Source organism: Lepisosteus oculatus, chromosome 14 (assembly GCF_040954835.1).
Source record: "Lepisosteus oculatus isolate fLepOcu1 chromosome 14, fLepOcu1.hap2, whole genome shotgun sequence".
Lineage (NCBI taxonomy): Eukaryota > Metazoa > Chordata > Actinopteri > Semionotiformes > Lepisosteidae > Lepisosteus > Lepisosteus oculatus.
In genome coordinates, this window is record NC_090709.1 from 50,777,054 (window position 1) to 50,801,581 (window position 24,528).

The 24,528-nt window shown below is 45.6% G+C and overlaps 4 non-coding genes across 4 annotated transcripts; 2 read left to right on the forward strand and 2 right to left on the reverse strand.

The window, feature by feature from the left end:
- The first annotated feature begins 323 nt into the window (after positions 1–323).
- trnak-uuu (transfer RNA lysine (anticodon UUU)) lies at positions 324–396 on the forward strand. Its single transcript has one exon. It is a non-coding gene; the product is annotated as a tRNA-Lys (tRNA).
- Positions 397–16,392: 15,996 nt separating this feature from the next.
- On the forward strand, positions 16,393–16,465 carry trnaa-agc (transfer RNA alanine (anticodon AGC)). Its single transcript has one exon. It is a non-coding gene; the product is annotated as a tRNA-Ala (tRNA).
- A 754-nt stretch (positions 16,466–17,219) lies between these two features.
- trnap-agg (transfer RNA proline (anticodon AGG)) lies at positions 17,220–17,292 on the reverse strand. Its single transcript has one exon. It is a non-coding gene; the product is annotated as a tRNA-Pro (tRNA).
- Positions 17,293–23,987: 6,695 nt separating this feature from the next.
- On the reverse strand, positions 23,988–24,061 carry trnan-auu (transfer RNA asparagine (anticodon AUU)). The gene has a single exon. It is a non-coding gene; the product is annotated as a tRNA-Asn (tRNA).
- Positions 24,062–24,528: the final 467 nt, after the last annotated feature.

The following is a 24,528-nucleotide window of genomic DNA, read 5'->3' on the forward strand; positions in this document are numbered from 1 at the left end:
ATTATTGTTCCAAAAAATGTTCAATTTGTTTTCTTTCTTAAATGTTGTTGATTAAAAGATCTTATTAAATGTGAAAAACTCTGATTGTGAAAAGGTCAAAATGTTAGTGAAAAAATGTGTAATGTGAGGAAAGATGGATTGTGGGAGCCCCTTGACTCCTCATGTCGTTCTGTATTTCTCTCACATTCTACTGGGAGTGGTGCCGTCGCTTCTGGATAAAGTCTGTCAGTGGTCATTCCAGACGGGTCAGGTATGTCTGCGCTTTGGCACAAGAAGAGACATGTGACTTGCGAGGATCTCGACAGTGTCTATTTTCTTTAAGGTCCTGTATAGCTCAGTTGGTAGAGCATCAGGCTTTTAGTCTGAGGATCCAGGGTTCAAGTCCCTGTTCAGGCAGTTGTGCTTTTCTTAAGTCTATTGTGAATGTCATTATAAATCTTTATGGTGTCAGTCTCGTAAACTGAAGATCGTGGGTTCGAACTATGCCTGTTTTGTTTACCAAGACTTTACTTCTATATAGATATACTATCTATATCGTCAATTGTCTTGCAATGTAGAAATCTCTGTAATAAGAGGAAAAGAACGATCAGCAGTAGTTAATTATCCTTCAACAAACCAACAGGCGCATTCAACACACCAGCCTTCACCACTTGTCAGGAGGGCTGAGTGGTTTTAGGTGCCAGACTCAAGGACTCAATCATGTGTAGTGACAATTTTATGTTATTCACAGCAAAGATTTCTCTTCATGTTTATTAACGTGTAAATTATATGTTGGTTGTATGAGAACACTTTCTTCAAAAGTCCTGTCAATTAACAGTGGAGAGCTAGCTGACGTACGTCTTCATGAAAACTCTCTTTAAGGCGATTACAAGTGTCTTGAACAGATCTGCGTCATATTTTTAAAAAATAAGTTCACAATACGATAAAAACAGAGAAAGCACAAACCTGATATAACGAATCAAAATCAAAACCAAATCATAAAGCCAATTAAGTACCTAACTTTTGAAAACAAACAACACTTTATCTACAAAAAACTTGACATATGTATCTATTTTTGAATTACAAAGCAGACAGAGCAGTCCCTGAATTCAAAGAACAGATTAGTTAAAAGCCCTTCCACCAATTTAGATTGATCTCGGTCAGAACAAGACCATCAGACGTGAGGGGAATTCGGAACAGGAGCCTCTGCTTCGTCGTTTATTGAGCTTCTGATCAACTTGTGAGTGATAGTTATTTATTGTCTTTGATTAAAGTACACAAAAGTTGCCTTTCTTCAAGCCAGAGTCGAACCAGCAACCTAAGGATTTCCAGGTGTTCCTACTACAGTCCTCCACTCTACCATCTGAGCTATTGAAGGGATAACAGGAGCTGTTTCCTCGCACACACTGGCCAATGTAGTGAAATGTTCCAGGTTATTTAAATCCCAGTAAGACATCAAGTTTCCAACTCTTTTCCTTAGTCTTGGTTACCTTGAATTTAAGCTACGAACCAGGATTCTACTGTATACACTTCCAGGGATATTACAAAATGTTTGGTGGGGCATCAATCATTCCAGGCGGAAATTGACTCTTTTCTTTCTCGAGGGATCATATTAAACCTTTCATTTGGATCGAGAACAGGATCGGCATGAGACACAAAACATACCTGTCTTTTTTCTTAAAATCGAAGAATTCTTTAACTTAAGACAACAACGAACTCGGCCGCAGAAATCAGTCCACAGCTCCTTAATTAACCTGTTCTTAACTTCAAGGAACCCAATTCTGCGCCCTTTTGAGGTTACTGAAATAGAGGACAGACTGAAATGAAGAAATTCAGAAGCAGACTAAGCAGAACACTGGATCTACATTAGAATATTACCCTTTATAGTGGGAATAAAATTGTCGCGACATAATGAATTTACGCATCAGTTGCTTGGAATATCATTGTAATATTTAATTTGCTTTCCTGTCACACCACTTTTATTAATTATGAAGTTTATCAATACATGTTTATTTAAAACAATGTCATTTATTATTAATACACTTTAATTCCATTCTTATTAGAAGCTGTATCATAGATAATGCATGTAAAGCCTTCAGTATGCGATTGTGAGTTCAGTTATCCCAGGGAGTGAAGAGAACTGAAATTAAGTGAAATGACATTTAAATAGTGTAAGTCTTCAAAGTTCTCTCTCACTTCAGAATATTTACAAGAACATACCAGGCGTGGGGTTTGAACCCACAAGGACATTTGTTTATTGGATCTTAAATCCAACACCTTAACCACTCAGCCATCCTGGTCAACAGCAATTTTCTCTCCGTTCTTTAACATTTCAATTTGATTCAACAATTTAAAAAAATAAACCACGGCCCTTTCACAGAAACGTACCCCGTTCTGCCACGCACCAAACAGGGGTACTTAGCACTGTACTGAAGAGCTCTGTTTACTGTCAGCAGACATTTCCTGATTTCGAAAGACGTTTTTGCCTGCTCTCAGCTTTTTAAAGACGGTCATAAACGCTCAAAAAGTAATTAATTTCAGTTTGAAGTCTGTTTCTTTTGTCTCTGCTCTTGATGAAGAAAAGCCGTGAATGGGAGACTCCCTCTCTGAAGAAGTTTGCCGTCACCCTGCAAGAGAGAAGATCCATCATTCACTGAGGCAACCACTGAGACAATTAACATTAAACACGTGAAATGCGAGATGCTTTCTACCTAGGGATTTTATCGTTTCTCCTTTGTCAGAAGTGGGATTTAAACAATGGTCTCCAGGAAAAGCTGCAACCTAAACGCAATGGGTGGGTGTCAGGGCCATACAACACTTCTTTACGCAGGGAGTGGCAGGGGTGGGATGTCAGGGCCTGACGATACTGCTTTACGCAGAGTGTGCCGGGGGTGGGATGTCAGGGCTTGACGACACTGCTTTATGCAGAGAGTGGAGGGGTGGGTGTCAGGGCCATACGACACTTCTTTACGAAGAGAGTGGAGGGGTGGGTGTCAGGGCCATAAGACACTGCTTTACACAGAGAGAGGTGGGGTTGGGATGTCAGGGCCATACGACATTGCTTTACGCAGAGAGTGGTGGAGGACGAATGTCAGGGTTGTACGACAATTCTTTACCCAGGGAGTGGCAAGGGTGGGATGTCAGGGCTTGACGACACTGCATTATGCAGAGAATGAAGGGGTGGGTGTCAGGGCCATACGACACTTCTTTATGCAGAGAGTGGTGGGGGTGGGTGTCAGGGTCGTACGACACTGCTTTACACAGAGAGCGGAGGAAGTGGGATATTAGAGCCTGACGACAGTTCTTTACGTAGAGAGTGGCGGGGATTGGATGTCAGGGCCTAACGACACTGCTTAATGCAGAGAGTGGAGGGTGGGTGTCAGGGCCATACGACACTTCTTTACGCAGGGAGTGGCAGGGATGGGATGTCAGGGCCTGAAGATACTGCTTTACGCAGATAGTGGCGGGGGTGGGATGTCAGGGCCATACGACAGTGCTTTACGCAGAGAGTGCGGGGGGTGGGAAGTTCAGGGCCATACAACAGTGCTTTACGCAGAGAGTGGAGGGGGTGGAATGTCAGAGCTTGACGTCACTGCTTTAAGCACAGAGTGGAGGGGTGGGTGTCAGGGCCATACGACACTTCTTTACGCAGAGAGTGGCGGGAGTGGGATGTCAGGGCTAGACGACACTGCTTTCTGCAGAGAGTGGTGGGGGTGTGATGTCAGGGCCATACGACAGTGCTTTACACAGAGAGTGGTGGGGGTGGGATGTCAGGGCCATATGAAACTGCTTTACACAGAGAGTGGCGGGGTTGGGATGTCAGGGCCATATGAAACTGCTTTACACAGAGAGTGGCGGGGGTGGGATGTCAGGGCGTTACAACACAGCTCAACGCAGGGAGTGGAGGGGTGGGAGTCAGGGCCATACGACACTGCTTTACACAGAGAGTGGCGGGGGTGGGATATCAGGGCCTGAAGATACTGCTTTTAGCAGAGAGAGGAGGAGGTGGGATACGACAGTGCTTTCCACTGAGAGTGGTGGGGGTGGGATGTCATGGCCATAAGACACTGCTTTATGCAGAGAGTTAAGGGATTGATGTCAAGGCCATACGACAGTGCTCCACTCAGGCCTTTGCTTGAATTTGTACTCCTCCTCTCTCTCCCTACCTCTCCCTTTTCCCCTCCCTACCTCTCTCCCTACCTCTACCTCTACCTCTCTGTGGGGCCAGCAGGGGGCGCTCACCTTTTGGTCTGTGTGGGTCCTATTGCCCCAGTATAGTGATGGGGGACACGATCCGGCCCACCAGCGACGAGCAGGTTACCAGATCTAGACAAAGGGGGCAACTCTTAGTCGTATGAGCTTAGTCACACATCGCAGCGATTAAAAAAACATAACAAACATATTATGTCCGTTACTAACGACTTTTTTTTCCTACATTGAAAGTCTCTTTCCTGGGTGATTTTCTAGCGTGACTGGGGCTCTTCATTTCTCCTCGGTGTCTCATCGCGGGCGGATTTAAAACAGACCACAGAACCTGCCGCTGCAGTGCTCTCGCTTAGGGGCTCTCATCCTGCATCATCAATCTTCCACAGGAGGGAGGGAGCCGGATTTCTGTCTGGAAAATAAACTCCAGAGTGAGAGAGAGAGAGCAGAGAGGAGTAGGGAGAGGTAGAAAGAGGTAGAGCGGTAGAGAGGTAGAGAGAGGGAGAGAGGTGGAGGGCGAGGGAGAGAGGGAGAGGTAGAGAGAGGGAGAGGTAGAGGTAGGGAGAGAGGTAGGAAGGGGAAAAGGGAGAGGTAGAGAGAGGGAGAAGGAGTACAAATTCAAGAAGGAGAAAATCCACAACATAACACAGGCGTCAGCATGCATGGGCTACAAAAGGAACAAGTAAAATGTTTCTTCCGGGCTGAAAAGAGAAGGAAGGAAAACACACCGTTGCGGCGCTACGACACGAAGACGCGCTTCATGCGAAATAAAAGCTGCTGAGCTAAATCAGGAAAGCGGTAACTATTAGGACTGCTCACTTTTCCTCAGGCTGGGACAGGAGAGCACACACTGTATTATTATTATTTAGAGACAGACTCACTGTTTGTTCCTCAGGCCGGGACAGGAAATCACACACTGTATTATTATTATTGAGAGAGAGGCTCACTGTCTGTTCCTCAGACTGGGACAGGAGATCAGACACTGTATTATTATTATAGTGAGACAGGCTCACTGTATGTTCCCCAGGCTGGGACAGGAGGTCATACATTATATTATTATTATAGAGAGACAGGCTCACTGTATGTTCCACAGGCTGGGACAGGAAATCACACTGTATTATTATTGAGAGACAGACTCACTGTCTTTTCCTCAGTCTAGGACAGTTGGTCGCATACTGTATTATTATTATTGAGAGACAGGCTCACTGTTCCTCATGCTGGGACAGTAGATCACACTGTATTATTATTATTATTATTATTATTATTATTATTATTATTATTATTACTCAGAGTCTGGCTCTCTGTTCCACAGGCTGAGACAGGACATCACATATTGTATTATTATTATAGATTGACAGGCTCACTGTTCCTCAGGCTGGGACAGGAGATAACACACTGTATTATTATTATTGAGAGACAGGCTCACTGTCTGTTCCTCAGGCTGGGACAGAGGATCACACACTGTATTATTATTGAGAGACAGGCTCACTGTCTGTTCCTCTGGCTGGGGCAGGGAATCACACACTGTATTATTAGTATTATTGAGAGACAGGCTCGCTGCCTGCTCCTCAGGTTGGGACATGAGATCACACACTGTTGTAGTGTGCTCTCACTAGGCACCAGTTCTGTAGGGGTTTGGGCATTTACTGGAACAATTATTTTTGTGGCAGTAAATCACAAAATTGATTCTTTTAATGGTCTTAGAATCCAACCATGCGATATAACTCAAACAACGCACATACAGGTACTAATACATGAGGATACATTTATTAATATATAGAATATGCATGTAAACCTAACAGATCTTATCGTAAGGGTTATCAGAATACAAAAGATATAAATTCATTCAGTTACAAAAAGTTACACACATCAAGAGGACATACGTTCGGTATATCATTCATTTAGACTGTATCGTAATTGAACTTGTTTACAACTTCTACATTAGATACTCAAACCAAGTACATAACCCTTAGGAATTAAATTGATATCAACTTGTTGGGAGCAGTCATGCAATGAGGTTGAATACTCACTGCCACTGGGCCTGTATTCTTACCGTTTCCGTAGTTGGGAGAGCGTTAAACTGAAGATCTAAAGATCCCGGGTTTCGGCATTTTGTTTCATCGCGCCCTTTGTTCCTCTCTCCAGCGCCCCCTGCCTAAAGTGACGCGTCCCTTTCTCAGCCCGAAACGCAAGCGAGACACCAGCAGCGGTCCCTGCAGGTTTCCGTAGTGTAGCGGCTATCACGTTCACCTAACTCGCGAAAAGTTCCCGGTTCGAGACCGGGCGGAAACAGCCTCGTTTTGCACGCTCCTGTACTTCACAGAGGTATTGAGCGACAGGTCATTTGTTCCCAATGTATTTCCGGTGCCTTCATGCACTCTTGTACCAAACGCACGTTCCTTCTGTACGTGGAGCCGATCATTTGCAATTGGGCTGTGCCGACAGACCAGGACGAGCTCTGTCGGCTCAAAAGCAGCGCAGGACCTGCAAGAACAACAGAAAGATTAGCATCCAGCGGGGGCTTCTTTGTGAGCCCAAGATCTCATCAAGAATCGGCTCCAGCAACAGGGCTGCGCGCATTGTTCCATTCTCCGACCACTCTCGGTGTAAACAAGTCCCTCCTGGTCACTGCTTGAATTGCACTTTCCTGAGTTTGCTTTGGTGTAACTGGCTTCCCCTGCATGGGCGAATGTGAAGAAGATCCTTAGTAAGTCATTGAAGAAAACCGAGAAGAGGTCGGAGTGGCCTCTGTCGTTCATCAACGATCCAGTCAGGCAGTACTCCTCTGTAAAGCGCCGTTCGTTCACATCGATTGGCTTTTTTTTGCCTTCATTCGTGCAAGTAGTAAAAGCAGACGCCCTTTTTTTGCCGTGACCCAGATTCGAACCGGAGTTGTTGCGGCCACAACACAAAGTACTGACCGCTATACGATCACGGCGAGTTACTGATACACACGTGGCAGGGCGGAAAAGGCTGTGCTCTCTTCGTGTGACATAATTCAGAAAAGTCCTGACGTTGCATTTCAACTGAGCCCCAGTATACATCGACCCTTCGACACTCTGAGTGACAACTCTCTTGCATGTTTTCTCATATTTATGTAGTTTGCTTGCATGATGCCCAGAACAGCGGGGTTGTGCGCTCCCATATGGTCTAGCAGTTAGGATTCCTGGTTTTCACCCAAGCGGCCTGGGTTCGACTCCTGGTATGGGAAAGTGTCAGTTTTGCCTCCTGCTTTCCAAAAGATCAGCACCGTGTACGAAGGAGCCCCATTAAAACTACTCGAACGTGCAAAACGTGCGAGAAGAGGGGGCGCTTGTTTCCAGACGAAACTTCTCGCGTGTGAGACGAGCTGATCATCGCTGCAGGAGGTGGGAGGGTTACTCTGGTAGACAGGGCTGACCTTTGGCAATAGGATTTATACTCTCCAAGATGATATTTGCACTTTCTGGAGAGGCGATTTTCTCCACTTCAGTAGCCCGATTTCGTCGGTTGCGTGGAGAGGGCTGTAGAATGTGGCGCCGCCTTTCCTGCTCTGTCCATGACAGGCGTGCTGGTCTCTGGAGAGAGAGCACGGTCCATCAGCGCACTCCAATAAAGGCACTGGAAGCAGCTGAATCGCATTGGTGAAGCTCAGCGCTGGGCCGCTAGGCACGTCTTACCACTGTTTCCGTAGTGTAGTGGTTATCACGTTTGCCTCACACGCGACAGGTCCCTGGTTCGAAAGCGGGTGGAAACAGACTTCTTTTGTCGCCACGCACAAAAGGGGATTGGGGATTCGCCTAGCGCTGTGATCCAACAGACCCACTCACCTCTTAGTATGGCGGGATCTGCACAGTGCATGTCGCAGCGCATCCTGCTTTCACTTCAATGCGCGTCCTGATGTACCCCGGTCTCCCACGTGACAGGTGGGGACAGGTGACAGGTCCGCGTGACAGGTCCTATACTAACGAGGAAGACATCGCTCTCTCCGACCCCCGGCATCGTGTCCCGACCCACCGTGCTGCAAGCCGACACGTGCTGTGATTCCTTTACGGAGCAGAAATGACAACCGAGGAGCTGAGAGATCATTTCAGCATTTCGCGTCTGTAAGAAAACCGGCTCAGGGACGCCAAATATGTAATCATAGCCAAAATGTAAATGTAGTGGCTCTCTGAAGGCACCAGTTCTGTAGGGTTTGGGCATTTACTGAGACAATTATTAATTGTAGCAGTAAATCACAAAGTTGATTCTTTTGATGGCTTTAGAATCTAACCATGCGACATAACTCAAACAACTCACACACACAGGTACTAATACACGAGGATACATTTATTAATACATAGAATATGCATGTAAAACTAACAGATCTTATCGAGAGGGTTATCAGAATACAAAAGGTATATTCGGTCAGTTACAAAGAGTTACACATGTCAAGAGGACATACGTTCAATATATCATTCATTAAGACCGTTTCATAAATGAACTTGGTTATAACTTCTACATTAGATACTCAAAACAAGTACATAACTCTTAGGAATTAAATTGATATCAACTGGTTGGGATAACAATTGAATTCTCAAGCTGTAATGCATTGAAGTTAAATACTCATCCAATTTCCGGGGATTCAGATCTCCTGCGGGCACAAAGAAACAGTTGCAGGCTGTTGCTGTCCAATCCGCGCTCTCTGGCTCCGTGCCAGGCTGTGCTGTGCGGCTTGCGATGGTGCGCTGCTGATGCTCACTGTTGGCTTTAACTAGCAAAGTTTGTGCACAGGAGAAAAGATGACTGTGGGTCCCAGCAAGTCAGGAAGAGGACCGGTTCGTTCCTGATGAAGAGCTAGTTCTGAATAGTGATTCAGCTGTCCACAGTTCCCACCTGTTCACAAGGCCTGCTGCTGGTTACTCTCTGGCAACCTCCACTCTAGACTCTTAGAACAAAGGAAAGTTCTGGCACTCGGACACACTGGCCGTTCCGTGGTTGTCCGGGCTTAGTCTCAGGATGGTCAGGAGGCGCGCTGCGAGAATGTCCCGCCCTTGGGAGCCTTCTGCTCCTGGGCCGTTCTGCCCTGGAATTCTCCTTTGAATTCCCTTTAGAACAGTCCACAGAATCCTCTCCAGATTCTTACTGAATCTCACTGAATCTCTCAGGCTCTCTGTGTTGCCTGTTTTTACCTGGAGGAACTTCAGCTCATTGATTGGCTGAAAGATCCATGGGCATCAGAGTCCCACGTGGGTTACTCGGCCCTACCAGTCCCTGATTGATTGATCAAGGTGAGATATGAGTCACTTACTCCTGACACTTAGTAATGCAGTCCAGATGTCCAACTGGCACTCCCTAGACAGATAGGTGCCAATGGATGACCATTGATCATGATAGCCAGGCTTAGCTAAGTGCATCCCCCTTTGGGAGCTTGTTTCTTATCAAAAGAAAACATCTTAAATCCGCCTGCATGAATAGTTTCTCTTTGGCTGCACCACAGAGATGAACAGAGAAATGGGGCCTCATTTGGGAAGCTCAGAAACACTTAATTCTGCCTTATTATTAAGCCTTGCCACTACATATCCCCCCTTTTTGAAGGTCACGAGGTCCTGAGGCATTGTTGCCTTCAAAACAAAACAGAGTTAAGTGATGTCCCTTGCCATTAGAACATTAACCTTTAATGTCCACTCCTCGAGAATTCATACCGGAACCAGTATTGGATACAAACAGGATGAATAACATCTGGAGTATGTATAAACACGGTAGGAGACATTATCTCAGTCTAGGAATTACACATCAGGAAGCTCACTGTCAATATCTGATACCTCTGTAGTAGATATTTGGGGAGAAGTCACTTCCTTTCTTTTGACATGCTACCTTTGACTCATTCGTGCTACCCGGAGTACATCTTGATGTGAGAGTACTGCATTCAGAGTACACTGTCAGTCATGATCCAGCTACCTGGCAGTAGTGTTACAATAACAACAGTTCCTGTTCCCAGCCCCCCGATAAACCACAACACCTGTGTTGGGTATCTGCTAGGGTGGTTTGGAGGTTTGTTCCATTAAAGCAAACTCAACTACCTGTACCTCTTCAGGGCTTACTGTTTCTTGGATTTCTATCCAATTCAATAGTGTGGCACCTGAAGGCATCCACGACCTCAAGTTTGGTCTTATATTGTCTGGTTCCAGACCGTACAGTGTTAAGTTACCATGCTGTACTATGGCCTCCTCGGGAACTTGCAGGAAAACTGTTTGATTAGGTAGCTGCATTGCGGTAGCTGTATCATGCCTGTCACAAGTCATAGTGTCAGTTAAATGTGGTGTGCTGACCAGCCATTTACTTCCCACCTGCTCTTCATGGGGTTCATTAACCTCCCTCTGCTCGTTAGTAGCTTTACACCCTTCATTGGTGAATTGTTTAGACACAGCCAATGGATAGCTTTGGTAGCCATACCCATCTCAAGATTTGGAACCAAATTCAATCTTGGATTGCCTTCTGGGTGAGCTATGAGCGATGGGGTTAATGTCACATACTCCTCTACTGAGAAGAGTGGAATCAAGTGGGTTGGGATTTGTGCCATGGCTAGACTGGCTACAGTGGCACTAAGCTCCCTTAACAGGTCTTGTGTCAACATTCTGGCCTGTTGCACACAAGCATAAACCCACTGTATAACACCAACAATCATGTCCACTGGTTGGGGAATAAGGTTTAACCCTGTTGCATAGGAAGTTGCCTGTAGGGTTTTCCCTAAGCTTTCCAACTTTTGCTGCTGTTGATACAGTCTGTCACTACCCTCTGGCATCTCTGACCCCTGCCTTCTTGGGGCAGTCAGGGTTAGAGTGCCAGTAGCACACAAACCTACCAGAAAAAGCAAACGCACAACAGTAGCGGCAGCAATCAGTCCTCAAAAAAGTCTTTTCGGGTGGCTGATCCCAGGTATCTCCTTCTGAGTGACTGTTACCTTTCTAAGCTGGCGCAGCGTGTACATGGTGTCTTTCTCAGTATGCCCTGTGGCATCTTGGGCACCAACATCGTGGAAATCTGGGGAGATCTGACGCAGCGGCTGATGTTGCTCCTCCATTTCCAGGGCATCTGCTTTTTTGATTTGTTCATGCCTGTGCTCTAGGAACCCTGCAGGGGGCGGTGCAGCGGTGGAGCATGCCTGACCCTCGGCTGAGTGGTCATCTGGAGCACCTGAGTGATCTGGGATTGTTACCCTATTCTCACTGTTCAGGTCCACCCTGCACACCTCCTGATTGAGGAATCCCTCTATCGGCATGTTTACAATCGTTCGCTGGGGGTAGGTGTAGGACACCTGCTCGCTCCCCCCTTCCCTCGCTAGGGGTTCAGGGAGCTGCCCCAGCAGTGGGATAGCTAGTTCACTGTCTTTGAACTCACTATCACTCACCAGGCCCATGTCAGTGCAGGCGGGGATTCTGACACCCCTCTTTGAGATGTCCTGCACTGGCAGGCGGGTGACTTTACCATCCAGCTCCAGTCTGGTTGAATCACTGTTGGTCAGACTCAGACTGACAGACTGAGCTGGTGGCTGTAAGAAAACCGGCTCGGCTTTCATTCCCTGTCCCTTCTGGGGGACTAGGTGTGTTGGCAACCCTGCCGTTGAGGCAGGAACAATCAGGTCAGTCTCACTCACTACCTGGTAGTTGTGAGAAATAATGTTACCTGACTGCAGGTTCCCTGGATCACAGCAGAGGGAATCAGCATCTGGGATCAGGTGTGTCCACAGCGCAGTAGTCTCAGCGTCCAGCTGGACCTCCTGTCTAACCTGTGAATGTTGCACCAGGGGCACCTGCGGTGGCCCTGCGACAGCTGCTCAAGCAGATCCTCACTAATAGAGGACCTCTCAGGGCTAAGGGTGAGGGCTACATCGCCAACCTGCTCTCCTGCCATCTGGATCCCTTCCACCACTGCGGGGTGGTGGTCCTGACCCCTCTTGGGTGCCAGGGTGCACAGGGAAAGCTCCTTTTCATCGCCAGGTGGGGAGATCTGCTCCTCTTTAGGGATGTAAAAGGTGTGTGCTTTACCTGGTGGATCAGGCGGCTGCTCGGAGCACCGCTCCTGTGGCAGGGAGGTTGTTGTGACCTCAGCCGGGACACGACTTCCCTGTATATCCAGGGAACAAGTAAATATTTTTATTTCTTGTCCAGAGGGAACAGAAGGAATCTCCGCATGGGCTTCTGTGTTTGGTGGGCACTGTGTGAGCACAGTCTGCCTCTTGGCCCCCCTTTCCTTCTGTACAGAAGGCTTAGGAGCCTTGACCTGTTTCCACACTTTGCCTTTCTGGCGATCCACCAAAGGTTCCTCTCTGAGTCGCATGCCCTTTTCTTTTTCAACCCGTTTGAGCTTGCCGTGTGACATCAAACACCGTTCAACCTCAGTGTCAATCAGTGTCTCACTGTGTAAGACATCTCCCATGGCAGCCTTGAGGTAAAAGCTTCCTGCTTTTCCTCTGTGTTTTACTGCCTGCTCTGTGACTTCAGGGGTGGAGTCAGCACTCACTTGGGAGTGGCTGAATTCATCCAGGCAGGAACCTTTCCGCTCAATCAGATAGACTGAGGGAGGGAGAGGGGGCAGGTCTCCGCCTCCTCCAGTGGAGAGTATCAGCTCATTCACGCTTCCGGCAGCCTTGGGGAGCGGTTGTCCCTGTCCTAATAAAGCTTGTTCAAACCTGGCCAGGCGGGCGGCTACTGAATCCTTTTGTTCAGCTTTATCTAGCCCTTTCCCTCCCCCGGTGTTCTCATGGCACTTAGGACGCTGGGTGCGGTCCTGTGTGCCTGCTTTGGAACGGGGCTTAGCCAGCTCAGGAGCCTGTGCTCCTTCGAGCAGGAGGGAATTAACCCTGCTGGCTCTGACGGCGAACACAGTCGCTTTAACAGCTTTTTGCTCAGAGCGACTTTGGACATCATACTCCCAGGCTTTCTGCACGAATCTCTTAATATCAGTCATTTTCATGGTCTGTGCATCTGTATGCATTAAGATCATCTTTCTGACTGATGGGTGGAGATTCGCAATGAATAAACCCTATAAATGTGTGTTCTCTTCGCAACCCTCATCATTTCGCCCTGCAAAATAAGTTCGTCTAAGTCTCTCGTAATATTCGCGAGGGGACTCTGCTCTCTCGTGCTTAATGTTATGAGCGGCGGCTATCGCAGCAGTCGGGTCAATAAACGCACTGTATTCTTCGATAAGTGCTTGACAAAGCTGCTCAAAATCATTACAGACTTCTTTCATCTGCCTAGCCATCCACTCATGTACAGCTCTGCTGGTAGTTTTCCTGACCAGAAACACTTTCTCCTGTTCTGTGGCGTTTGGCAGGTACTGCAGGGTATACCTGAGGTCTTGAATATAACTCTCGATATTATTCTCTGACACTGCGGGGTCAAATCTCTCTATGTCCTTCGCTAGCTCTCTCAGAGAATGGAGATTTATTCTCCTAGCTTCTCCGCTGACGGAGATATGGAAGAGATCGTGGTCAGACCTGTCGCTGCTAGAGAGAGTGCTTAATAGCGACTCGAATTCAGACCTTTTAGCAACCATCGTTAAACTTAAAGAGTATTACTTTTAAGTACGAAATCACAGTTTTACCACAGAAAACCACAAGATCAAGTATGCAATCAACCCGGTAGATCGCAAAAGATCACAAAACAATCAAGCACTGCTTAAAGAGCAAGGGGAACTTTTTCTTTCGGCTTTCAGCACACTGTATTGTTGTGTATGAAACCCGCGGCGTTTTATATTGAATTATTCCGCTTGGTTGACTCATTTCAGTCTTGCCACGCCCGTGCCAGGGACGCCAAATAATGTAGGGAAAACTGGTTCAGGGACGCCAAATAATGTAGATTATGCCGGTTCAGGGACGCCAAATATGTAATCATAGTGGCTCTCTGAAGGCACCAGTTCTGTAGGGTTTGGGCATTTACTGAGACAATTATTAATTGTAGCAGTAAATCACAAAGTTGATTCTTTTGATGGCTTTAGAATCCAACCATGCGACATAACTCAAACAACGCGCACACACAGGTACTAATACACGAGGATACATTTATTAATACATAGAATATGCATATAAACCTAACAGATCTTATCGAGAGGGTTATCAGAATACAAAAGATATATATTCAATCAGTTACAAAGAGTTATACATATCAAGAGGACATACGTTCAGTATATCATTCATTAAGACCGTTTCGTAAAGTGAACTTGGTTACAACTTCTACATTAGATACTCAAAACAAGTACATAACTCTTAGGAATTAAATTGATATCAACTGGTTTGGATAACAATTGAATTCTCGAGCTGTAATGCATTGAAGTTGAATACTCATCCAATCTCTGGGGATTCAGATCTCCTGCGGGCACAAAGAAACAGTTGCAGGCCGTTGCTGTCCAATCCGCGCTCTCTGGCTCGGTGCCAGGCTGTGCTGTGCGGCTTGCGACGGTGCGCTGCTGATGCTCATTGTTGGCTTTAACTAGCAAAGTTTGTGCACAGGAGAAAAGATGACTGTGGGTCCCAGCAAGTCAGGAAGAGGACCGGTTCGTTCCTGATGAAGAGCTAGTTCTGAATAGTGATTCAGCTTTCCACAGTTCCAACCTGTTCACGAGGCCTGCTGCTGGTTACTCTCTGGCAACCTCCACTCTAGACTCTTAGAACAAAGGAAAGTTCTGGCACTCAGACACACTGGCCGTTCCGTGGTTGTCCGGGCTGAGTCTCAGGATGGTCAGGAGGCGCGCTGCGAGAATGTCCTGCCCTTGGGAGCCTTCTGCTCCTGGGCCGTCCTGCCCTGGAATTCTTCTTTGAATTCCCTTTAGAATTGTTGGATCTGAATCTGAATCTGAATCTCACAGGCTCTCTGTGTTGCCTGTTTTTACCTGGAGGAACTTTAGCTCATTGATTGGCTGAAAGTTCCATGGGCATCAGAGTCCCACGTGGGTTACTCGGCCCTACCAGTCCCTGATTGGTTGATCAAGGTGAGATATGAGTCACTTAGTCCTGACACTTAGGAATGCAATCCAGATGTCCAACTCGCACTCCCTAGACAGATAGGCGCCAATGGGTGACCATTGATCATGATAGCCAGGCTTAGCTAAGTGCATCCCCCTTTGGGAGCTGTCCTTGGACCTTAAATCACCTTGCATGAATGGTTTCTCTGTGGCTGCACCACAGAGATGAACAGAGAAATGAGGCCTAATTTGGGAAAGCTCAGAAACACTTAATTCTGCCTTATTATTAAGCCTCGCCGCTACAGTGTCCTTTAGCCTGTGGTCCCGCCTTACATGGAGAGCATCGTGCAGCTGTCAAGCGTTTCGCAGCCACGCCCCCTTTTCATCTTCTCTCCGGCTTAAGCGTCACTCCGCCCCTCTCTCTTGACATTTCATGTCAGCATGTCAGAAGTCCGAGTGACATTTTTAATGGCTGACTGAGGGCACGATGCTGAAGCAGAGAGGCCACTTCAGCCACAGAGACTTGTGCTAGGTGAGATCTGAAAGACGGACTCGCAACAGAAACAGACCAAAAATGTATCGGTGAGATCAAAAGGCAAATGCAACATTCAGCAGAGGGCGTCTAAAGATTAGGGAACGGGCGACTGAAATCCATGTGAGGCAAACTTTCCGGTGTGTGTACTGCAGCTGGGCTTGTTGGCGTAATTGGTAGTGCGTCAGTCTCGTTTTCTGAAGGGCCTGAGTTTGATCCTCACACGGGGCAGGGCTGCTTCCTCTCTTGCTCTTTTCAAACACTTGCGGCAACGGTTCGCTCATAACCACTTCTGGAATGCGTGTCCTTTACACGGGCGAGAAGCAACGCCGCATCCCTTTTCTAAAGAACATTCACATTCAGAAATAAGTCAAGAAATTTGCCATTACTTTCGCTCGCACTGCTGTCAGCCTGCCCATGTTGCCAAAGAAAGATTCACTCGGCGTCAACATGACAGAACAGCGATCACTTGAAAACAATGTTCCACACTCCGTAAGCAAGAACTTCAGTGTTTGCAGTCACCCGATATGCCGATAGTCAAAGGAGCGCAAAACACGAAGCGTCAAAAGACAAGATGAGTTGATGGAAAGAGCGTTGAATTGATAAGCACAAAAGTTCAGCTCGTACAATAGGCAACGAAGGTCCCAGCGTCGTCATCTCACTTGAAAGGACTGCCTTGCAGACCAAGGGCAGTGGGCGGTGCCCGGTAAGAGGGGCAGAGGCGGTAAGACATGATGCCGAGAAGCATGAAGCAAGGGGGATTAGCTCAAATGGTAGAGTGCTCGCTTAGCATGCGAGAGGTAGCGGGATCGATGCCCGCATCCTCCAGGTCTGAGTTTGGATCTCCGGAAGCCTGGTGCTCTCATTTAGCCTCTGCGACTTCTGACAGGTGCTCCTCCGTTGCGGAGAGAATGTCCTTCAGTTGTCAAGCATTGAAGGGCCACACCTCCTTCCCAACCTCAGTCTGCACTGAGTGCGTCTCCGGCATTTTCTCGTCCAATTTGTCAGCTTAGCAAGTGAAAAGTATATCCGAGTGAAAACAGTGCTGATAATACTCTCACGAATTGTTAGAAGACGTGCTTTTGATCATCGATTGCTTAACAATCACATTCGTTCGACTTGAGCCATCAAGCTCGTAGTTTTCCTTCAAATCTTGAAAGCTCTCAGTGAGAACATCATAGGCTGCAGGACGCCCCGTAACTTGATTACTTCAACAGAAAGAAGAGCAGACAGCTCCACAAATATGCAAGGCGCAGAGAGCACAAGGCGAGCCACACACGTTTCGGTGGCTGAGAGAGGGCAGTTTTTGCTTCTGCATTTCCCAAGTAAGGACGCATGACAAGCGATCGCGGTGCTCATCTACGACACAGTGGTGATGAGTTTTCAGTACGTGTTCTTTTGAACGAGCAATGAGGTTGCCGCCTTGGACAGCTGACTGCACGCTCTCATTGTGCCACGTGATGAGAATTCACCAGGCTCGTTCAGTCATTAGTCACATTCCATCGTTTGCCATAAGCAGACGCTGCGAAGTGATGTGGATATCAGTTCCCAGTCTTGTGGAAGAGGAGGAAAAGAGCACACAAGGTCTCGTCCAGGAGTTGAACCCGGGACCTCTCGCACCCTAAGCAAGAATCATACCACTAGACCAACGAGCCACAGCAGCACTTTCCATTTCAATCTGTCAGCGAGCTTGAGGATGGGGAGAGGCGCCATTCGCTCGTCCAGTCAGACCTTCATCAATAAGTCAAGAAAGCCCCAATTACACGACTGCCTTGCAGACGAAGGGCAGTGAACTGTGCCCGGTAAGAGGGGAACAAGCGGCACTAGGTGACGCCGAGGCATCAGTCCCAGCGAGGGGGGTTGGCTTGTATGGTACAGCGCTTGCTTTGCATGTGCGAGGTAGCAGGATCAATTCCCGCATCCTCCAGGTGTATGCTTAGAGCTTGATGTGCCGAAAGGTGTCCTTTAGCCTGTGGTCCCGCCTTGCATGGAGAGCATCGTGCAGCTGTCGAGCGTTTCGCAGCCACGCCCCCTTTTCATCTTCTCTCCGGCTTAAGCGTCACTCCGCCCCTCTCTCTTGACATTTCATGTCAGCATGTCAGAAGTCCGAGTGACATTTTTAATGGCTGAGTGAGGGCACGATGCTGAAGCAGAGAGGCCACTTCAGCCACAGAGACTTGTGCTAGGTGAGATCTGAAAGACGGACTCGCAACAGAAACAGACCAAAAATGTATCGGTGAGATCAAAAGGCAAATGCAACATTCAGCAGAGGGCGTCTAAAGATTAGGGAACGGGCGACTGAAATCCATGTGAGGCAAACTTTCCGGTGTGTGTACTGCAGCTGGGCTTGTTGGCGTAATTGGTAGTGCATCAGTCTCGTTATCTGAAGGGCCTGAGTTTGATCCTCACACGGGGCAGGGCTGCTTCTTCTCTTGCTCTTTTCAAACACTTGCGGCAACGGTTCGCTCATAACCACTTCTGGAATGCGTGTCCTTTACACGGGCGAGAAGCAACGCCGCATCCCTTTTCTAAAGAACATTCACATTCAGAAATAAGTCAAGAAATTTGCCATTACTTTCGCTCGCACTGCTGTCAGCCTGCCCATGTTGCCAAAGAAAGATTCACTCGGCGTCAACATGATAGAACAGCGATCACTTGAAAACAATGTTCCACACTCCGTAAGCAAGAACTTCAGTGTTTGCAGTCACCCGATATGCCGATAGTCAAAGGAGCGCAAAACACGAAGCGTCAAAAGACAAGATGAGTTGATGGAAAGAGCGTTGAATTGATGAGCACAAAAGTTCAGCTCGTACAATAGGCAACGAAGGTCCCGGCGTTGTCATCGCACTTGAAAGGACTGCCTTGCAGACTAAGGGCAGTGGGAGGTTGCTGTTTTGAGACGGAGGCATTGGGATGGTGGGCCGAGATCTATTCTTCTTAAGGAATTCTTCATCGTGAAAGATCGGTCCACAGGTCTTCCAAAGAACTCGGGGAATCATGTGCTACTGAATGGAGTGAAGTGCTGAAACACATGACATGCCCCCTTGATCTCACATGCACAATTCTGCTGCAACATGCACAGCTACCGTCCACACCAGGCAGTGGGGCTTCAGCAGAATTTGCTACGCTACCTGCAATTACATATCCAGCTGCACACATATACATGGCCCTTCTTTCCTTTTCAGGATCTCAAAAAAAAGCATAGTGTGGTTTTCCTGCCACCTGATTGACCTCATCTCCCTCAGAATGTGCCCCGCCACATTCATTGCTGAAGCAGGACGGAGGCTAACGGACATGTCATAACAGTGAGGTTCAACGATCTCTCCAAAATATGGTGGTTGTAGTGGAAGAGATATGTTTTAAATTGTACCTTGGTATTTCATACTCTCTCTAGAATGTTATCCATTTCTATTTTATTTTGACAGGAACTGTTAAAAGGCTAATGACACTAGATGAAAAGAGAAGAAAGAAAACACAACATTTCAGCCGTGGAGGCTTCTTCAGGTGTGAGGGCTCCACGGCTGAAATGTTGTGTTTTCTTTCTTTTCTTTTAAGCATGGAATAGACCTATTACTTGTTCCTTTGTAGCCTACACATGGTGATGCAGCTCCCCACCTAAACTGCAAATTATACTAGATGCCTGGTAGTTTGTGGTACTTGGTTATTGTCTTATGTTTGCTCAAACTGCATATGTGTTGTAGCAGCGATGCTTATTAATAAGAAAGAATTAAGTGTTCTGAGCCTTCCCAAATGAAGCCCCATCTCTGTTCATCTCTGTGGTGCAGCTACAGAGAAACTATTCATGCAGGCTGATTTAAGGTTTCCTTTGATAAGGGACAGCTCCCAAAGGGGGATGCACTTAGCTAAGCCTGGCTATCATGATCAATGGTCATCCATTGGCGCCTATCTGTCTAGGGAGTGCCAGATGGACATCTGGACTGCATTCCTAGGTGTCAGGAGTAAATGACTCATATCTCACCTTGATCAACCAATCAGGGACTGGTAGGGCCGTGTAACCCACGTGGGACTCTCATGCCCATGGAACTTTCAGCCAATCAACGAGCTGAAGTTCCTCCAGGTAAAAACAGGAAACACAGAGAGCCTGTAGTAAGATTCAGGAGAATTCTGTGGACTTTTCTAAAGGGAATTCAAAGGAGAATTCCAGGGCAGGACGGCCCAGGAGCAGAAGGCTCCCAAGGGCAGGACATTCTCGCAGAGCGCCTCCTGACCATCCTGAGACTCAGCCTGGACAACCACGGAACGGCCAGTGTGTCCGAGTGCCAGAACTTTCCTTTGTTCTAAGAGTCAAGAGCGGAGGTTGCCAGAGAGTAACCAGAGGATCCACCTGAGGTTAGCACCAGTAGCAGGCCTCATGAACAGGTCGGAACTGTGGACAGCTGAATCACTATTCAGAACTAGCGCTTCATCAGGAACGAACCGGTCTTCTTCCTGACTTGCTGGGACCCACAGTCATCTTTTCTCCTGTGCGCAAACTTTGCTAGTTAAAGCCAACACTAACTAGCCGGTCAGTGAGCATCTGCAGCGCACCATCGCAAGCCGCACAGTACAGGCAACAGGCACCGCACTGGCACCGAGCCAGAGAGTGCGGATTGGACAGCAACAGCCTGCAACTGTTTCTTTGAGTCAGCAGGATATCTGAGTCCCCAGAGATTGGATGAGTATTCACTTATTACTTCACTGCATTACTGCTCGAGAATTCAATTGTTATCCCAACCAGTTGATATCAATTTAATTCCTAAGAGTTATGTACTTGTTTTGAGTATCTAATGTAGAAGTTATAACCAAGTTCATTTATGAAACGGTCTAAATGAATGATATACTGAATGTATGTCCCTCTTGGTTTGGAACTCTTCATGATTTAATATATACCTTTTGTATTCTGCTAACCCACACTCTTAAGATCTGTTATGTTTATATGCACATTTTATGTATTAATAAGTGTATTAGTATCTGTGTGTGTGCGTTAATGAGTTAACCCGCAAGGTCGGTTTTCTAATAGCCATTAAAGAATCATTTTGTGACTTACTGCTACCATTAATAATTGTCCCAGTAAATACACAAAACCCCTACACACGCATGGAAACCAATATTTACCTGCTAATCCAGAATGCAGCAGAGAACAGTTGGACAGAAGGTTAGTATCTGTCGATACTGCATCACAGAAGTCAGTCTCTTCCCCCTCATTATGCAGGCTGACTTGTTCACGATGAACTGTCCTCCAGTGACAGTCAGCTGCAATCACTGACTCAGACATGGTGTTGATACACCGACGGCACTTTGGCTGATTTGGTTAACATGCTTTCCTCTTAAACAGGAGATGCTGAGTTCAAATCCCAGCAGTGCTTTTCTTCCTGTCTTGTCTTACAAAATGTATCACTATGGATGATTACGTACAGCTTGATTTTGTTTAACGCAAGTTTTCATTTTCTTTCTGGAACAACTTGCTTTTCATGAAATCCATACAGCTTGTGAAAGATGAAATACAAATATTGCCTTGTATATCGCAGGCTGGTAAGAAAAAAGCATTATTTTCTTTTTTTTAGCTTGCAAATGGAGAAAAGGGACACACGTGAGTCTCTGTTAATTGAAAGGTTAGTGGTTTGAGCCCACCCAGAAATGCACTTCTCATTATTGCAATGTAAACCTCATCTCTACTTATTCGGATTTCTTAGCAAAACCTTAACCCACTTGATATTTGCAAGAAATGTGAATGTTTTTGTTAAACAATTAAGTATGTAAGTCAATATCACTGGGAATGGCCAATAATGACCAACATTCAAGGACATCATATTCAGCCAAGGACTTTGATCTTCGAACGGCTAGCAGAAGAATTCTCTCGATGCATCCTTAGTTAGAATATTTAAAATTACGACACAGATTTCTTGGAGAACTTGACAAGCAAAAAAGACAGTTGGACAGCATGATTATGCTAGGACTGTACATTTGTATTTTAATACTTTTGTATATTTATCTTAATTGTAATATACATGTAACCATAAATGCTGTTCTATGTAAATACATTCTGTTGTATTTTATCATATTTTAGCTGAGGGCACAAGGGGGTCTATTATACCTTCCGAAACTTCCAAGACAACTATAACAGAGGCTCATATTTTAATATAATTTGCTTTAAAAGAAAACTACAATTTGTACGATATCAACCCTCAATATCGACGTTCAAATGAAGGATTTAAAGAAGCAACAGCGATAGGAGAGTACATTGATTTTGGACCAATGTTTGCATCTGAACAATCCTTCCTCCTGGAAAGAAGAAAAAACAGGTATGCTTTGAGTCTCATGATGATGCTCTTCTGGATAAAAAAAAACAGTGCAAATTTGTTTCGGATGTATTTTGGATAACATTATAACTGTCATCGAAGAGAAATTTGATCAGTTGAATGCAGTCAAAACTTTTGACATTTTATATGATGACAGGACGTACATTTAGGACTCAGTACCGATAACGCTGCTGATATTGATGGAGTAGAAATTAAGTGTATTGGTAGTTTTATCTGAGGCAAGAAGTACTAGAACACCTCCTATAAAAATGTTAGGATTCAGAGCAAGAAATATTTTTCCACCTCACCCAATGGTATTGCATTAACGAGGCTGAATCTGGCTTCTTATTCGCCAGCTTCTTCTTCTGCCCTAAATGCTGCTGCTGTGATGTTATGCCGCCTTTCACCTGTAGATGGCTCTTTACAGTAATTTTTAAAAGTACTAATCGGGATGGATTACTGTATTTATCCTCAGTAAAGGGGAATATGTAAGTGACTATCCAAATATAATTTTTGTGTGAAACACATTTCAGAAAATTGTAAACCAATTTTCAAAACTCACAATAACACAAACACAATAAGTAAATAAGACAAAGGCAAAACATAAGTTCACAGGCACTTTCTGCATATTTACCACGACCTTACCTTCTGATCATCAAAAGTCTTAAAATCTTGCATTTTACAAGAACTTTTTAATATAAATGGGACATTTAGAACATGGCATATGAGAATATATGGTTAACCGAGGATGAGCAACGGGTGATGGCACTTTCTGCTTCTTGCTATAAACCTACCCCCTGGTTATAAAAACATCTAAAAATTATGACACTGAGGTGTGAGAGACAATGGAACAGACTATCAAAATCCTGAACTTTAGGAAATTTTACAGTACCATTTTTTCAAATATGACCCTGTGAACATGGCATGTCCCTCCTTCCTCATTACCAAAACATCTCAATGTTCCGACACTATGTACATTGGTAATTACAACACTTCACTGTTGCATTTCTGAGTTGTGACATTGTGAACATGGCATGTTAAAGTATATAGAAAATCTAGATCAGAACAGGCTAAATGCAATTCATAGTGATTTATCATTTTCTGACTTTCTAAATGAAAAACAATTTTTTTCGATGATTATGACACTTCGGTATGACATAAAATATGCTTCAATGACAGAATAAATAATCATGGAAAAAATACCCACAGTGGACATTCATAGTTGTGATTATAGGAATGTTAAATATCAGGTGAGTAGCTGCGTCAGCATGCGTAGGCTGCAAAGGAACAAGTAAAGGGTTATTCCATGCTGAAAAGAGAAGAAAGGAAACACGACGTGTTGGCCGTGGAGCCTTCTTCAGGTGTTAGAAAGACAGAGCAGTATGCAAAGATAATTTTATTTTTATCTTTGCTGACTGCAGTTTATCTTTGATGACAACATCAAAGACATTAAGGAATTCTTACGGCTAACAGCTCCACATCAACTTCCTTTTATAACTAACCTCATCAGTTCTCTCAACTGCACTCTTCCAGTTTCTCACTTCAGAGAAGGATAAAAAACTCAATCATCCTCAACAGAGAAAAACCATCAACACCCCTACCACCTCCACCAATCCTAACTTTGTTGTTACTATACCCTCTGACCTTTCCCTTTCACCCCTTTGCATCCTCAGCTAACATATTTTAATATTACAACACAATTACAATAGATTGTACAGTATTTACAGTTTAAAATTAAGGTAAATATGTCCAAATATCAAAATCCAACTGCACAGTGCTAACAAAACAATGCTTGTCAACTTCTCAAACAAATCTGCATTGTATTTTTAAAATATTTCAGCAGAAGATGTGATGGGAGTATAAATGACGATTCGACGATCATTTTTCTTGGGTGAATATGGTTTTCTGGGGAGTTGCGATGTTGGGCATTATTGGACATTTTTGACAAGTGTTGAACAGTCACATTTCCTACAAATATTAAAATGGCTATGGTTTAGCTGAGAAATCCAATCGACCTATGCGAAAACAATGTTTACATCGCAGAAGAAACCCATCCCTGGGTGGACTTGAACCACCAACTTCTCAGTTAATAGCCAAACGCGCTAACCGATTGCGCCACAGAGACTGACTGGTAGAGCCTTTTCTCGAATCAAAAAAAAAAATCTCTTACCGTTTATTTTGCCAGCCGGTAATATTTCTTCTGCACTGATAACCAAGAACTGAATTTCATGTTTCGCAAGCTGTGTGAATTTCATCAAAAACAAGTTTTTGAAAGGAAATGAACACATGCATTTAACAAAATCAAGCCCTTTGTGATTGCCCGAAATGGTACGTTTTGTATTACAAGATAGGAAGAAAGACACGGCTGGGATTTGAATCACAGTTCTTTTGTTCAATAAAGAGGCACTTTAACCAACTAGGCTACGGTGACAGGACCACCATCACCTTTTACAGCCTCTTGGACACACCGCTCTGAGACATCTGCGTTCAGAAAGCGCTGAACCTGCTCTCAGAGCAAATTGCCTCTTTTACATACAGTAGCAGCCCCGACACTGAGAAACGAAGAGAACTGGCTTTTATCTGGCATTTTTC